A 15,614-nucleotide genomic window follows, 5' to 3' on the forward strand; every position below is an offset into this window, starting at 1 on the left:
TCTTATAAAAATAATTTATTTTGTAAATTTAAAAATATTGAAAAAAAATTATAATATATGAAACTTAATATATTCGCATTTTATATTTTTTCCTCCAAAATATTTATATAATGCAAAACTAATTTTAAAAAGTTAAAATTTAAATTGTCAGCTATAAAAATACAATATTTGCATTCCTATAAAAAAGTTAAAAATATATATAAAAGATAGAAAAAATAAATTTAGGTATATGCAAAGAAGAAAAAGAAAATATATGAAAATTATATTTACAATGTGTAGAGTTATATGCATTAGAAAATAAATTTATAAAAGTTTTTTTTAGAATATTTTAAATATTTTTAGAAACAATTTATTTGAAAAATTGAAATGTTGATTTATATTAATTTTCAAACTTGATGTTATATTTAAATATAGGCCTACAAATATTCGAAAACTAAAATTAAAAAATTAGTTTTATAAATTTAAAATAAATTATTTAAATGTTGCTTTTTTTAAATATTTTTTTCTAATTATACGAGTAAAATGTGGCAAAACAACTTGTACATTTTCTGAAAAATATATACATTTATAAAAGATTTGTATCATTATGCCACAAAGTATAGAAATTATATATATATATAAATAATTTATTAAGTCGACTGAACATAAAACATATAATTCTTTTACATTTATCTATAAATATATATGTAGAAAAACTATAAAATATGGATTACAATTGAAAAGACGAATTACTGTACAGATGTGATTTTCTCATGTCGATATAAGCTTGGTATATCTTAACATTCTTTTTAATAAATCACATGTGATTCAACATTTGTGTGCCTCTACAAAATGCTTATTCTCTAAAGCCTTTATCATTCTCTTGTTCAGCTGTTGTACAAGATTTTCTTGTTCTTCTATGTTATTCAGTCTATCAGTATTCATTTGATAAATTATTAAACCAATATTGATAAACATATTAGTTATCTACACGACACCTCTTCAAAGATTACCAATACCTGATCATAACAGTTCTTAAATTTAATTTTTATCATACCAGATTCGTTACGTGTTTGAAAAATTCATTTTTTTTCAATAAAATTACTAAAATTTTAATCCCAGTTTACACGAAATTTTATTATAAAATTCATTAATATAATTTAAAAAAAACATATATGATAATTTAACTAAGTTATTTTTACTTTTTAAAAGTATAAAAAAAATTTTAAAAAATTTATTAAAATATAAATTATTTGTAACTAAAATACATTGATTAAAATTTAAATCATGATTTCTCTATAAATTTAATTGATTTAGTTGTATTTGAATGTTTGGATGTTCTAACTGAATAGAAAATCAGATAGTTACATTAGGGAATTTACAGTAACTTTCACAGGAAATTAGTTATATAGCATCGAGTCACGTCTTTAAATGTAAAATATGTTACTATGTGATAAGATTTGAGTAAAAATATTTCATTCTAAGAAGTTTATTAGGACTGTTAACCCATACGGGTAGGATTTATTTGATCGTTTTTTATAATAAACTTAAATAAATTGATGTTACTTATCAATTAAAGTAAGATATCAAAATATCTATTAAATATATCAAATTTTAAATTAAAATTAAGAACTGTAGATCCAAAATAGGCGATCTATCAATTGTTAAAGTAACAAAACTTGGTAATTTACAGATTGTTTTACTTTAAAATAAACAATATTCTAATACAGATAGAAAACATTATTTATGCTAAGATAAAGTAAATATAGTTTAAAATATTAAAAGAAAAATATATACAATAAATTTTTTATGGTTATATTATGTTTTAAATTAGAAATATATGGAAATCGGAACATTTTTCTTTCATTGCTTATAAAATAGAATAAAAAGTTACAGTAACATTCTCTACCGGTTTTACTGTATATTATTTATTCTATATAACATAACACATTTTTAAATGTTAAAATATTACTTCGATTTAAAAATTACACGCTATTTTAGAAGTAAAAATTTAAACTGTGATCGCTATCGTACTGATAATTTAAGATAAAAATGCTGTTTCTTTTATCAACTGATTCTTGATTCTCGAAACAATTCTATTTTATAACTTTCCATTCGCAAAAAAGTCGTCACAAGTTAGAAAACATTTCACAAAGAATTCTAAGATCATTCATTTAACAGTGAAAGTTCGTTCTTCAATCAGTTGTACTAATAAAATAACCCATAAACTCGTAAGACATATAAGTACGTCACGCGATAAAATGACACACACTAACAACCTTCAGGTGAATGTTTTCTTAGTGTTTTTTTATTTATTTTATTTTATTTTTTTTATCTCTTTACTATTTTTCTCCCACTGTCTTTCTCAATAGAACTCTTGGTAAGGAGATTATAAACCAAGTCTGGAGTTTCAGACCAGTTTCAGTTACTCTTGCAGTTGGCTTATTACTAAAGTTATTATTATTTTTTTTCTTAGTTTTTTTATATTCTGGATGAGGATCATATGTAGTTCTAATATTACAAGAATTTTTTTCATAATAAATCTCTAATGGGTTTATTAAAAAGTACCCAAGCGAATGAAGAACACAACCGAAAAAGTATTTTCGGATTTCTTCTTTAGGAAATAATCCGATACAATTGTTGAAAATGCGATTTTTAAAGTATCATTTTTCTATGTGAACTGTAGATATATATATATATATATATATTTTAAACATTTATTCTTTATTTTTATCAAAAATAATGTAAAAGTAGAAATATATAACTGCATCTCATTGTGATAAACACCTGGAGATGATCGACTTAAAAACTATATATATATATATATATAATNCCTTTATATATTTCCGATTGAATATCTAAATATATATCTGAACGATATACAATGATTTTTCTTTTCGATTTTTTAAAATTATTCTTAAAGAAATATATATATAACAAAATGGATATCGAACTTAAAATATTCACACGAAAAAAAAAGAATTGTTTATTAATTAAAATATTAAATGAAAACGTTCTTTATTATTTTAAAATTGAATTATTAATTTCTTCAAGATTTTCTTCATACACTCTAAAGAAAATATAAAGTTTAAATTAATATTTTAAGTTTTATTTGTAATAAGAAGTAAGATTTTTGTTTACGATTTGACAGGATTTATGTTGGTAGATTGATTTATAACTTAAAGAAAAACTTCGGAAATATTTGCATTTGACTGATTTATTTTTTCGAATTTTAAAAAGTAACATTAAGCCGAAAGTGTGTAATAAGTTAGAAATGTGTCAGGAATACTTTAATGGATCATAATATAAACTTTAAAAAAAATGTTTATATTGAATATTATAGAATATATTAAACTATTAATATTTTAATTAATGTTATTTCTGTATAAAATTAAATATAAAAATACGTTGAAGATTTCTGTGTTCGAATTTAACACGCACCCCTCACAAAAAACCTTTTTTCTTTTATTAAAAACTTTGATGATAATTATAAGTAAATATATTTTTTAAAATTATTAAAGAGAAAAAAAACCGTAATAATTTATTAAAAAGAAAGTATAATTAATCAAGATAGACTGTAAAATTTTTATTAAAGAGTGAGAAGAAATGCCCAAATTTAAGATAAATCCCGACTTTTAAAGGGATTTTTTTTTAAATATTAGAATATGATTTAAAGGAAATATTCAATTGTGTAGGTTAAAATAAATAAATAAATAAAAATAGTTTAAAAGCTAAATTTTTACATATTATAATAAGACATTTATCATTTTTCAAACATATATTTTTGTATTTATAATTCAGAATTTGAGCATCATTAAGAATTTTACAGTTCTTGACTTTCGGGAAAATTTATGATTGATATTCAAAGCAATCTCTAGACGGACTAACACTGCGGTTAAATACACATGATAGGTTACATAATCTCTCTTAAAAGAGAAAAGTTTGTGGGAACTATAGTGGGAGTTTGGTGTCCCCATCTTTAAGTTATAATGTAGTGTCTATGACAACGGCATGGTTAAATTGGACGATAATTGGTGCTCTGACAGACTACCTCCTGCTGGGAATAACAGGGATGTTGGATACTTCGTCAGCTGTGACGTCATTCCGTGTGGAGGAAATTTCCTAATTACAACCTAACCGAACGCATAATGAATGGCTTGGTGAGCAGTCGCTTGTCCATCCCCGAAGAGGATTCTTTGACAAACAATGCTTCTGTATTGCATATCCTTCATAATTTAAGCCTTTTATAATAATATTTCATACGTTGCTTAAAACACTATTACTAATTTTCTAATTTGAATATTTATTTCAAGTTTATACATATCAAAATCATCGATTAGTATAAGAATTTTATTCAATTATTGAATTTATGTCGCAAATTTCCTAGTATCATTACATTAAATCGAACAATCGCCTGACAAAGAAATATAATCTCATATAATAAACTCATACTAAATTCAATTAATTACAGCGCAGTTTACAGCTTCGGAAATATTCTTTCTGTTATATCAATATAAATTTCATTGACAGATATAATTGAGTAATTAAATCTAGATATTAAGAATTATACAAAGAACCCTTTATAGAAATGACAGTAAAAATACTTTCGCACTTTCACTCTTTCTTTATAAAGCTTTAGAATGTTAACAATAATCATTTTTTTTTTAAATCTGTAATAAATAAAGAAAATTTTTATTACACCAAAGGCAACAAAAGTAGAACATTTTTTAACTTTCTGATCACGTGGTGAGTGAAGGAAAAAGATCAGAAAGACGACTGCCAACAGCAAATTTCAACTGTGAAAGTGACAGCAAGTGGCCATTTTGAAACTGCTGCTTTCAATCGATTTTATGCGATTTTCCGTTGAAGACAATAACGGTTTGGTTTCTTATATCTTTAAAAATCTGCATTATCATATTGATTTTATAAAAGTCGACTTCTATCGAAATATATATTTGAAAGTAAATATCAAAATAGAAAAAATACAGTAAAAAAATTTTAAATATTTGAAATTTTACAAAAACAAGTTGTCTTAAGTGTAACTCTATTGTTATATAATCTATATATTGAAAAAAAAATATTGTAAAATTTTAATTAATATTAATTAACTTTTACTTACAGAGGAATACGTTGTATATGGCTTAAATTTTAAATTCTATACTTGTTTTTTTTTTTACGTGAAATTTCAAAGGGGATCTTCATGTTTATAACTGAATACTTTAAACGGCGATAATTCGATATGTTATTAAAAGTTATCGTTAAATTATTTCTTTAATAAATAGTTAAGAAATAAATTAGAATCATGCCAAAAATTTTACGTTATTTGGCAATGTTCTAGTACACAGAGAATGGTCAATATCGGAAATCTTTCCATCGGACAAACAGGGAATCGATAATGTTCATAAAGGACATTTGATGAGTCAAATTTTAAATGTGTATCAAATATACTTTACTATTATATTCTTTTAATTTATTCTATATATTTTTATATAGTTTAATTATATAAAAAAAATCAAACTAAATTTCAGGTATGTAAAGATGTGGAAGTGTTCGGATCGTGTTAACATCAATAATTAAAATCATTTTCTTTCTCCGAAATTGCATAATTTCTAGAAAAAAAAATTAATTAAATTTATACCATATTTAAATATTAATTAATTAATTTAAGGTTNACTAGAAAAATATAACTTACAAATAATCATTCAGCAAAGTCGAAAATTCAATGTATAAAGTGTTTTCAAAAGTATATTTTTGATACAGACATAGAATAAAAACATTAGGATATGTATTAATGTGAAATAGTATTAAATGGGGGTGATGAAAGTGTTATTAGTTCATATTTAAAACGCCAGATGGCAGAGTTTACTTCGTGTATTTTTATCTGTTAATCATTACACTTAAATACAGTATATACTTTTATCATAAAATCATTTTTAAAAGGTAAAAACAAACAAAAAAAAACACAAAATTTGTAATTTTTTATACAGTTTAACAGTAAGAAAGATCAAATAACTTTAGAAAAGATACAATATTATTTATAATTTAAATGCACTTTTCTAAAAATAAAAACAAGAAAAAAATGTATATATTACAGAAAAAAAGATTTATAATCTTGTAAAAATTCTTAACTTATTTTGTATTTGCAGCGATTTTAAATTCTCGAAACTATTTTAAATATCATATCAATGATTATAAATTATTCAAGTCTTTCTTCTTTCTGTCACCATGTATTAATAATAATTATTATTCGTTTTATAAAATATTAAATACGACTTTCCATTAAATTTAACATAAATTTAGTAAAGGAGGAAAAAAAAAATAAAAGAAAATGATATTTCAATTTTAGTATGACATTCGAATGATTTATTAGAAATAATTATTCCTTTCTTACCCCCAATTTTTTTTCCTCCTAATCTAAAATTATCATTTACTTATAGCTCAATAATAAATGGATGGAACTTGTACTTAAAAATTTATAAAAGCATTAAAGTTTACTTCTTTGGAGTAATGAATAATTAAATAAATTTCTAAGAAGTCATTAGTTCTATTATTAATAAAAGAAATTCTTTCAAATTTTAAAAACAGATTATAGTTTCATAAATTTAGAAAATTGGTAATAAAACAGATTAAAGTATATCAGTTCTTCATATTGCCTTATAAAGAACAGGGTAGAAATGATTTGAGAGATCCTTTGACAAGGCGAGGTGATTCGATCATTGACTAAACGATTGCTTTTCTTCTCTACAGCCACACAAAGAAGTCATCAGGGTGTGGAACAGATGGACGTGCTCGTGGAGCTCTGACGGTAGACAGACAAGAACTTCGGGTAAGTCTGTTCGTTCCACAGACTACTCAGTAATTTTTTTTTTCTGTTAGTATTCGGATCGACTTACTCCATGCGTGGTACTGTTACAACATTTACCGTCAAACAATCATAAATCACCATCTTTGCCAACTGGACATGGGATCTTTACCCTGTTCTTGTGCTTCTGTGGCCCGTTTTTCCTCCGCCTTAGTCATCAATCACTTCCGGGTTCGTACTAGAAATGTCATAGTCAGCCAACATAACTGAAGTAGTGGCGTTTTTGTCATTATGGTTTGTTTAACAAATAACTCATTTTTCCTTTCAAAGTAAGCAACAGACTCTCATAAAATTGTTTCAAATTCGGTTGTCACTTTTTCGTGTATCGAAAATCTACACCTCAAAAAAAACCACGCGCATTGATATTATTTATATTATATACCACTGTTTCCATTAAACTAAAGAAAACCGAAGTTAATACATTATATATTTAATAATTACTCGAGAAATTTAAGAAGAATGGAATTAGTGTGTCATGAAATTATTGTAGGATGCAAATAAAGTTTAACTTTGAAAATTTTCTTTATACAAAAGATACAAAATGATTTCTTAACTTNCTACGCTTGTTGGAGAACAATAAAAACACTACACTCAACAAGCCACCAATAAAACTCAACTGCCTAACCTATAACCAAAGTCTCCTTTTAATTTGTTTTTTAAAAAAAGCGCTTGACAAACTTGCCCCGCATGCCGAAGTTGCCCCGATCTCCCCTAATTAAAAAGATGAAAATCTCAAAAACTCTTCCTCAACATAGATTTTTTCTTCGAGATCTCCTTGTATCTTACATCGATTATTGCTGTTTTCTGACAATGAAAGATACAAAATATAGAAAGAAGTACAATTCTTAATACTTGTGATTTATTATTTTATCAAAGTACACCCCGAAACGTCAATTTTAACAAATTACGTGCCATATATGACGAGTATAATTTTTCTTTACCTACTCGTCAGTTAAGTGTCAACCGTTCTATTATCGACGTCTTTAAGAGCAAATGTTACTAAAGTTTGCACCATTATTATTCGAAAACGTTTTACTTCAAATTATAAAATTCGTATTTAAGTATTAATTGTCGTTTCTTTTCCATTTCAAAATGGATTTTTAATTTAAAAAAAAATTCAATTTTAAAATTGTTAACTGACTTTTCAGTTACTTAAGTGTATTGTAATTAATTTTAATGCTATTTTAAGACGAAGAAATTAAGGAATTTTATTATTTAGAATTTAGAATAAGTAATGTCATTTGATAAGTGTAAACTGACTTTTCGGTTAAATTAGTTATATTTATTGCTTTAAATTTAATATAATTGTTGATATTTTGACAAATTTTCTTCATAATATGACCTTCAAATTAAATAAGAGGTTTTGAATCTGGAACGTAGAAGAGAAAGAAACAGAAAAGAAAACACGTCTATAAACAATACAATGATTGCTTTCTTATTGTTTCAGCTAATGTCTCCTTTTCCTAAACCAATTATAAGTACCAATGAAGCTAATGCATTGAGATTACTAAAAGAAAATGCAATTACAGTAAAGAAAAAAAATAGTAATAATATTTTCTAACATAAACAATGAAAATATGGATAAAAACAGAGTTAAGTACTTAATGATAATTTCATCAGTAATATATTACTTAAAGTATAAATGAAAACTTGATAGATTATTACATAATTAACATATCGAGCAACGTTATTAATATTAAAAAGTCGATAATTTACACGGGGAGTGAGTAGCAAGCACGAAATAGTTAATATCTTATGAGAAACAATTAATGTATAGTGTCCCAAAAGTCAGTTGATCGAAATATATTATTATTATTATTATTCCTTTTTTTTGTTTAGTTGGAACAGAAGAATTGTATGTTAGTCAATTCGTTAGAAGCAAACAGCATGACAACTTTTGGAACAACTTATATTTGTCTGTCTATATATTATTTTCAGAACTATCAAACAAAATGATAACTGGTTTCAATGACCGGAAGACTATATGCAGGTTATTAGGAGAAAATGAATGTGTCTCAAGATTACATGAAACAATACGTCGTATCAGAAAAGATTTTCGGTAATGAGACGTATCAATGTCACATTAATTAAACAAATGGAAGGAGAGTAAATATCTTGAAGGAATGTATTAAAAGGGATTCTTCTTATATAAAATTAATGTTCTTTTCTTAGTTTAACATAATCAAAATGTATATTATAAAGGAAAGAATAACTTTTTAGAATACTTATGTGAATTTAATGATTTTTAGAATAGTAATCAGAGTAAAAATCATTTAATCAAATATATATTGAACTTATTTATTAAAAGCATAAAGATATATAAAAAAACAAATACTTTATTAAATTAAAGAAATAAAATAAATCAATTAGAATTGTTTCATTGCTTATTTAACGTGAATATATACAAAACTTCAAATATAATTTTTCAAGTTAAATATTACTACTTAACGCAAATATATTATACTTGAAGTAACATTTAACTTGAGTTTATAAAGTTTTATCTATTTCTCCATAACAATTAAATATATAAAATTATAAACAGTCAATTATCTAATTCTTAATACTGTTATCAACTAAAAATAATTCAAAGTGTCTGCATCGAAAAATGAAAGACTATTTGAATATATAAGCAGGAAATTTAAAAATTTTTATATCTTTCCAGTATATTTAAAATATGCAAACATACCCGAATAAATACAGTAGGGCCTATTTTATTTACAGTATTATTATCATAAAATGTACTGTACAATACATAAGTGAAAGAAAAGAGTGTGACAATCGAATTAGGATTTTAAAATAGAATAATATAAATCGAAAAAACAGTTCTATGTATATTTTTTTCCTTCTTCCAACTAGTTTATATACTATTAGATATCTTACATATTTTATTATGAATAAATCATTACGTGAAAATTCAATAACTCCTTGAAAAAAAGATGTCAATAAAAACTTACGAGTATTGAAAATATTAAAATTGTATCTGTAATATCGATATTACTGTGTGGAATTTTTCTTATCGACACGATATTCCGAGATATTATATCCGATTATTAATGAATAGTATTCTTATATCTTTAGAAAAATGTAATCCTAAATTTAGAAAATATTATATTTATAAAATAAATAAATTATTATTTGATATAAATTAAATTTAAATAAAATTACAATGCAAGGATGCAATTTTTAATCATATTTTAATTTAAAAGATTACGTAAGCTTATTACATCAGGTTCATAAGCTTTCCATACCTGATTTCGATTTTCATCTGTCTTACTTCGTTCTCGAGAAGGATGGACGACGAATTGCAGCCCAAAAAATTTAAAATAATTTTGTTAAAATGTCAAAAAATATATACGATATATCTATATAAATGATTCTTTCTATTTTGTTTGCTGTATTCTTTTAATCCAGTCGAAAATCACGCATCAGAGTTATGTTCCAAAAGCATTACATTTCTTTGATTTTGTACCAAATCTGCATGTTTATTTCTTTGCATCGACACGGCATTACAATATTTTATTAAATTGTCTATCGTCCAACTCAACTAACAGACAAGTAACAGTGAAAAGAATAAGCGATAGTAAATAAGACGTCGTATCTGCTTTGAAAATTGAATATAAAAATATTAAAGACGTTTTAATACAAGTAAAAAAGAAAAAAAAAGTCATTACGCAAATTATGAAATTAATGTTGTATTTTGCTTATGAAACTGAATTTCATGCTGTTTCATGATCAAAATTATTTCAAAGAATTACAGCTGTATGTAAATCTTTTACAAGATAGGCGAGGAAATGTTCTGAAAGATGACAATCATTGATAGAAATTTTCTTATATAAAAGGAATAATTTTGAATATGTTAAATAAGTAAAATGTCTTATAAATAACATCTATTTTAAAAGTGAAAAAGTAATAAAACGGAAAAAAATTGATTATAAATCGAATAGTAGTAATTACTTTTCATTGTCGAGAATTGTTTATTGAGAATATATTCAGTGAATAATATAGTAAATTTAAAACCGTATAGTAAATTAAAATTAAGGCGAAAAAGTGACACTTAGCTACGTCTTAAACAGATATGCAAATTATTGCAAGTGTGATGCGACTGCATGCCAGGTAATGCCACCAGAGTATCTTAAAATCGTTATACCAGTATCCTAAAAAATGACTTGCAGAGGCCTACTGTGTTCACAATTTTCGGTGTACCTGTTGTTTGGAGAACTTCGAACGTCAATCAGACTCGTATGATACAGTTAAAATATTATGTTTCAAGGTAATAACCTTGTTTCAGAAAGACCGCTGAGGGAAACACGATGGCTGTTTTGCCGAATTACCTGTCATCTGAGCCGTTCTGACCTGACTGTGATGAGGTGTTGGGAACAGTGGATACGTGACGGCACACATACACAGCAGTAGACTCTGGACACCCAGACAGACCACCATGAGAGATAATCGTTTGATCGTCAAACAAGTACGAACAGCTGCAACGGCGTCATTGTCCACCATCCAGAAACAGATGGAAGCCTCGCTACAGAATCCTGTATGTTTCTATACTATTGGTAGTTGACTAGAAGAGGCAAATTTGCATGCACGGCAACCGCTAAGCGTCCTGCCATTAGCACTCCAATATTAATGGCTTCGCTCGTTGAGGTGCTATGACAGAGAACATGGATTGCAACAGACTGGAAACGTATCGTCCTTAACGACGAATTCAGGTTTTATTTGGGAATGGATGATCACAGTGTTTATGTAGAGAGCCACTGGTGGGGGCTTCAATTTCTCTCTTATTGTTGAGCATCATATTTCTTACTATTCTCACTGCTGGTATGATGATCTAGAAAGCAATTTTGTATGACAGGTGCTCACTCATGGTAGTGGTGCGAGGAACATTGACAGCAGAACGGTACATTCAGGAAATCCAGCGCCCTCATGCTTTTCATGGCAAAGCTGCAAACAGCCATTTTCCAACAATAATGCTCGGCTGCACACAGCTAGGTTTTCCAGGAATGTCTCTGTCACGTTGTCATACTTCATTGACCTGTGCGTTATTTAGATTTGTTGTCCATCGAGCATTTGTGGAACCAGATAGGGTAACATCCGTGAACAAATTTATCGTAGGATAGCTTACAATGTCTTTAAAAGAAATACAGGGATTACGTCTACTCGTATCACCGCATGTAATCAAGCAAGAAGAGGCTCTATAGATACTAAATGTTGCTTTAAATTGTACTGTAGTTCACAGGAAATTGTCCCTTTGCTGTGATATTGCGATCATTTGTTCCCATAGTGTAATATTACGTTCACACTAATAACATTTCATTCGATTCTAACGCTCCTTGTATGGTGCGGTAACGTTTTTGTTAATGATTGTATATGACGTGTTGAGAATTTTAAGCTCTTTCTTTAATTCTAACTTCAAATAAAATTAACTTGAATGTAGTAAAATTAAGAATATATATAAAAACATACAAGTATACTGTAAATCAATTCGATGATTAATTACATCAATAAATTTGAGAAATATTACAAATTTATTTAATATTTATACGTTAAAAAACGATTATTTACAATCAACTTGGAGAAAGAATTAATTATATTTTTAACAATGTCAATTAGTATTGAGAGGAGAATGACAACAAGCAATTCTAATGGGAACGTGCATATGATTGTTGTTAATAATCGCGGAATTATATGGTGTTATAAAAGATTGTTTTAAAGAATATAAATTGTAGTGATGTATCATTGGATTTATATACACAATGTTTAAAAAAATACCTATCACCTTTGAGATTTATCCTATTTTATGGTTGATAAGAGATTTGTTCCGAAATGATTATCATAATAAAGTATATACAGTAGAGTCTGTATACCCCGTCATTCGCCGGTCCGACAAGTCTAGTAATCCGACATTGCAGGACGGTGCATACGAATTTTCGTGTTGCCACTTGTCAATGTATGAGACAGAGAGATACTGATGTACAGTACATAAATACAGTGTCCAGTAATCCGATACCCGCCGGTCCGATGCATGTTCGAGTATAGTTTTATCTCAGTATAAATTACATAAAAAAATTTTTGTATGTCACAAAAATATGTTAATATTTCTGCTATAAAAAATAAACATTTTATTAAAAATTCACAATAGTTTTCAACAGTTGAAATATGTCATTACTACAGTCGACCCCCCCTATAACACTGTTGATTTTTCCGTTTTATATGAATTCCATGTTGTATGAGTCACTTAGATTTTACAAATACGTGAACAGTTCACAGCACGGCACACTTATTTGTAAAATCTAAGTGACTGATACAACATGGAATTCATATAAAACGGAAAAATCAACAGTGTTATAGGGGGGTCGACTGTATTATGGAAAGGATTTCAAGTTATTATTTTTATAGAATAAATCGTATATTTAGCATTATTTTATCTATTGACTGTAGAAATGATAGTCATTTACAGCTAAATTGAAGAATAAGTAATATAATGAATTGTATTTATACTTTCAGTGATGATAATGTTGAAGTGTAATATTCTAGGAATTGAATACTCATGCATATCACATGATATGCCAATCATTCATTACATGTAAATGGCGAATGAATGTAAACCTGTAAAATAAATGTATGTATACATAAGTTTACAACAAATTCTTCAACAGAATTACTTTTAAAGTTTGAAGGATTTTACTTTCCACGAATGCAAAGTGATATAAATTCTATGAGTGTTTAGTTAAATTTTATTTAATTTTGGCTTTATAACGTCCTTCAAAGCATGAAATTTAAGTGATTCAGAATCCAAAATTTCTATAAAACAGACTAAATAAATATACGGATGTTTTAAAAGTAGAAAGACCACGAAATACATTACAGAAGGAAGAAAACGTTATTTTCTATTTACTACTTGGAATGTTTTATTTTAAATATTTATATGTTGAACAAAGTAGTTTAAAAGCATTTGTTTTAAATCCAAATATTTATAAAATACAACGCATTCTAAAGTTTTTTTTTCCATTTCTTACATTTTTCATTTTGATAAAAGAGGTAAAAATCTAAGTTTTTGGTGATGTTCTCAATTTACTTTTGATGGATTATAATATCACTCTTAGTAGCTACATAATGTTTTTCAAGGAAATAGCTTCATTGAATCGAGATTCTAGTTTATTTTTCAGGTATGCAACAAGTCGTTCATTGTGTTTTATTCTTCCATCAATTTCGTTGTATTGTTTTCAAAGATCGTTTAGAATATTTTCGTTTAAAACAATCATTTTTTTTGGTACTTTAAATGGCAAAATGCAACGATTTCCATTGTTAATTTATCACTCAGAGGATTATTGGAATAAGCTGTTCAGAATGTTGATCTAGTCAACTTATATATATATAGAACTTCAATAAACTTTATAAATTAATAAATTAGTTTTGGTTACGTTACCGGAATTGATTTTTACATTCTTTAATTCTATTCTTCTGCTGAAATAGTATAAAATAATAATAATAATTTGAACTTTATTGAATAATATTGAAAGTTCATAAGCAATTATCTTTACTATAAGATTATTGTGGACGAGAATTGTTAAGCTGTCGTCTATCTACAGTCTCTACGGAAAGATTACGAGTGAAGATTGATAGCTCTTTGTTCTTGCTATAACCGTTATCGTTATATTTATGTTTTTTTTCAATCACTCATCTTTGTTTGAAGTTCACCGTGTATGCATATTACTCGTTATCAGCCGTCCGTTGAGTTTATAGTTACGTCTGAAGTGCTGTTTGGTGAATCTTCATCTTTCGCTATCCTTGAGATATATAATATTTAAATTTGTTGATCTTGTCAAAGCATAAATAAATCAATGTATTGTTTATTTATGCTTTGATTGATATACAGTCGACCCCCTATAACACTGTTGATTTTTTCGCTTTATATGAGTTCCATGTTGTACGAGTCACTTAGATTTTATAAATACGTGAGCTGTTCACAGCCCGGCACACGTATTTGTAAAATATAAGTGACTCGTACAACATGGAATTCATATAAAACAGAAAAATCAACTGTGTTATAGGGGGTTGACTGTATATCATATTAACAATTTTAAAGTATTGCAGTGTCGTAAAGAGTAATTTTTAATTAATTAACTTTTCATTTTAATATAATTATTCTTAATTTTGAACTATAAAATGTGGAGATTTTAATTTTTCCATTATCACTTTGGTATTCTAAATTACCAGTGTTTTATCGTATCATTTCAGGTATTAAGTCTGATCACTTGGCAATTGGTTTAGAGATTTCGATGTGTGATGTTCCGACATTAAATTTCGATCCTTCGGATTGTAAATTTTACCTAAAAACGCGAATTTTAAACCTCGAGTTCCCAAATATTCTGATTTTCAGTTTCATATTTCCTTTAAGGAAAGTTTACAGGCAATACATTCTCACTGATATAACACAACCCCAATTTTATACCAGCAATTTTTTTCATAAAAATATAAATCCTGCTTCAGTATTATCAAGAATATCTACCTTAATTCTGAATAGCTGTCACATTCCTGTTTATTGGTATGTCTACAATCACCCAATTCAAGACCATCCTAAATCTTATTTCTCCTGTGGTATTTATAAAAGTGTTTAAAAAGTTTTTTTCACATGTCCTATTATTACATGTAGATTAAACTCAGCTCAACATTGTGGCTTATCTCATCGTCTCACAATAAAAAAAATCACATATTTACTTAGAAACTTTTTAAAAATGTAGAAAATAAGTATTTTTATTCTATTTATATA

The 15,614-nt window shown here is 26.5% G+C and overlaps 1 protein-coding gene across 1 annotated transcript in view; it reads left to right on the forward strand.

Moving 5' to 3' along the window:
• Nucleotides 1-6,704: 6,704 nt before the first annotated feature.
• Nucleotides 6,705-15,614, forward strand: part of LOC111624036 (suppressor of lurcher protein 1-like) — a 57,154-nt gene continuing 48,244 nt past the window's right edge. The window contains exon 1 of the mRNA XM_023366803.1: nt 6,705-6,805. The gene's annotated coding sequence lies outside the window, so the exon portion shown is untranslated. The remainder of the gene's footprint in view (nt 6,806-15,614) is intronic.

Source organism: Centruroides sculpturatus, unplaced genomic scaffold (genome assembly GCF_000671375.1).
Source record: "Centruroides sculpturatus isolate CEXI.00-Female unplaced genomic scaffold, Cexi_2.0 scaffold192, whole genome shotgun sequence".
Taxonomy (NCBI): domain Eukaryota; kingdom Metazoa; phylum Arthropoda; class Arachnida; order Scorpiones; family Buthidae; genus Centruroides; species Centruroides sculpturatus.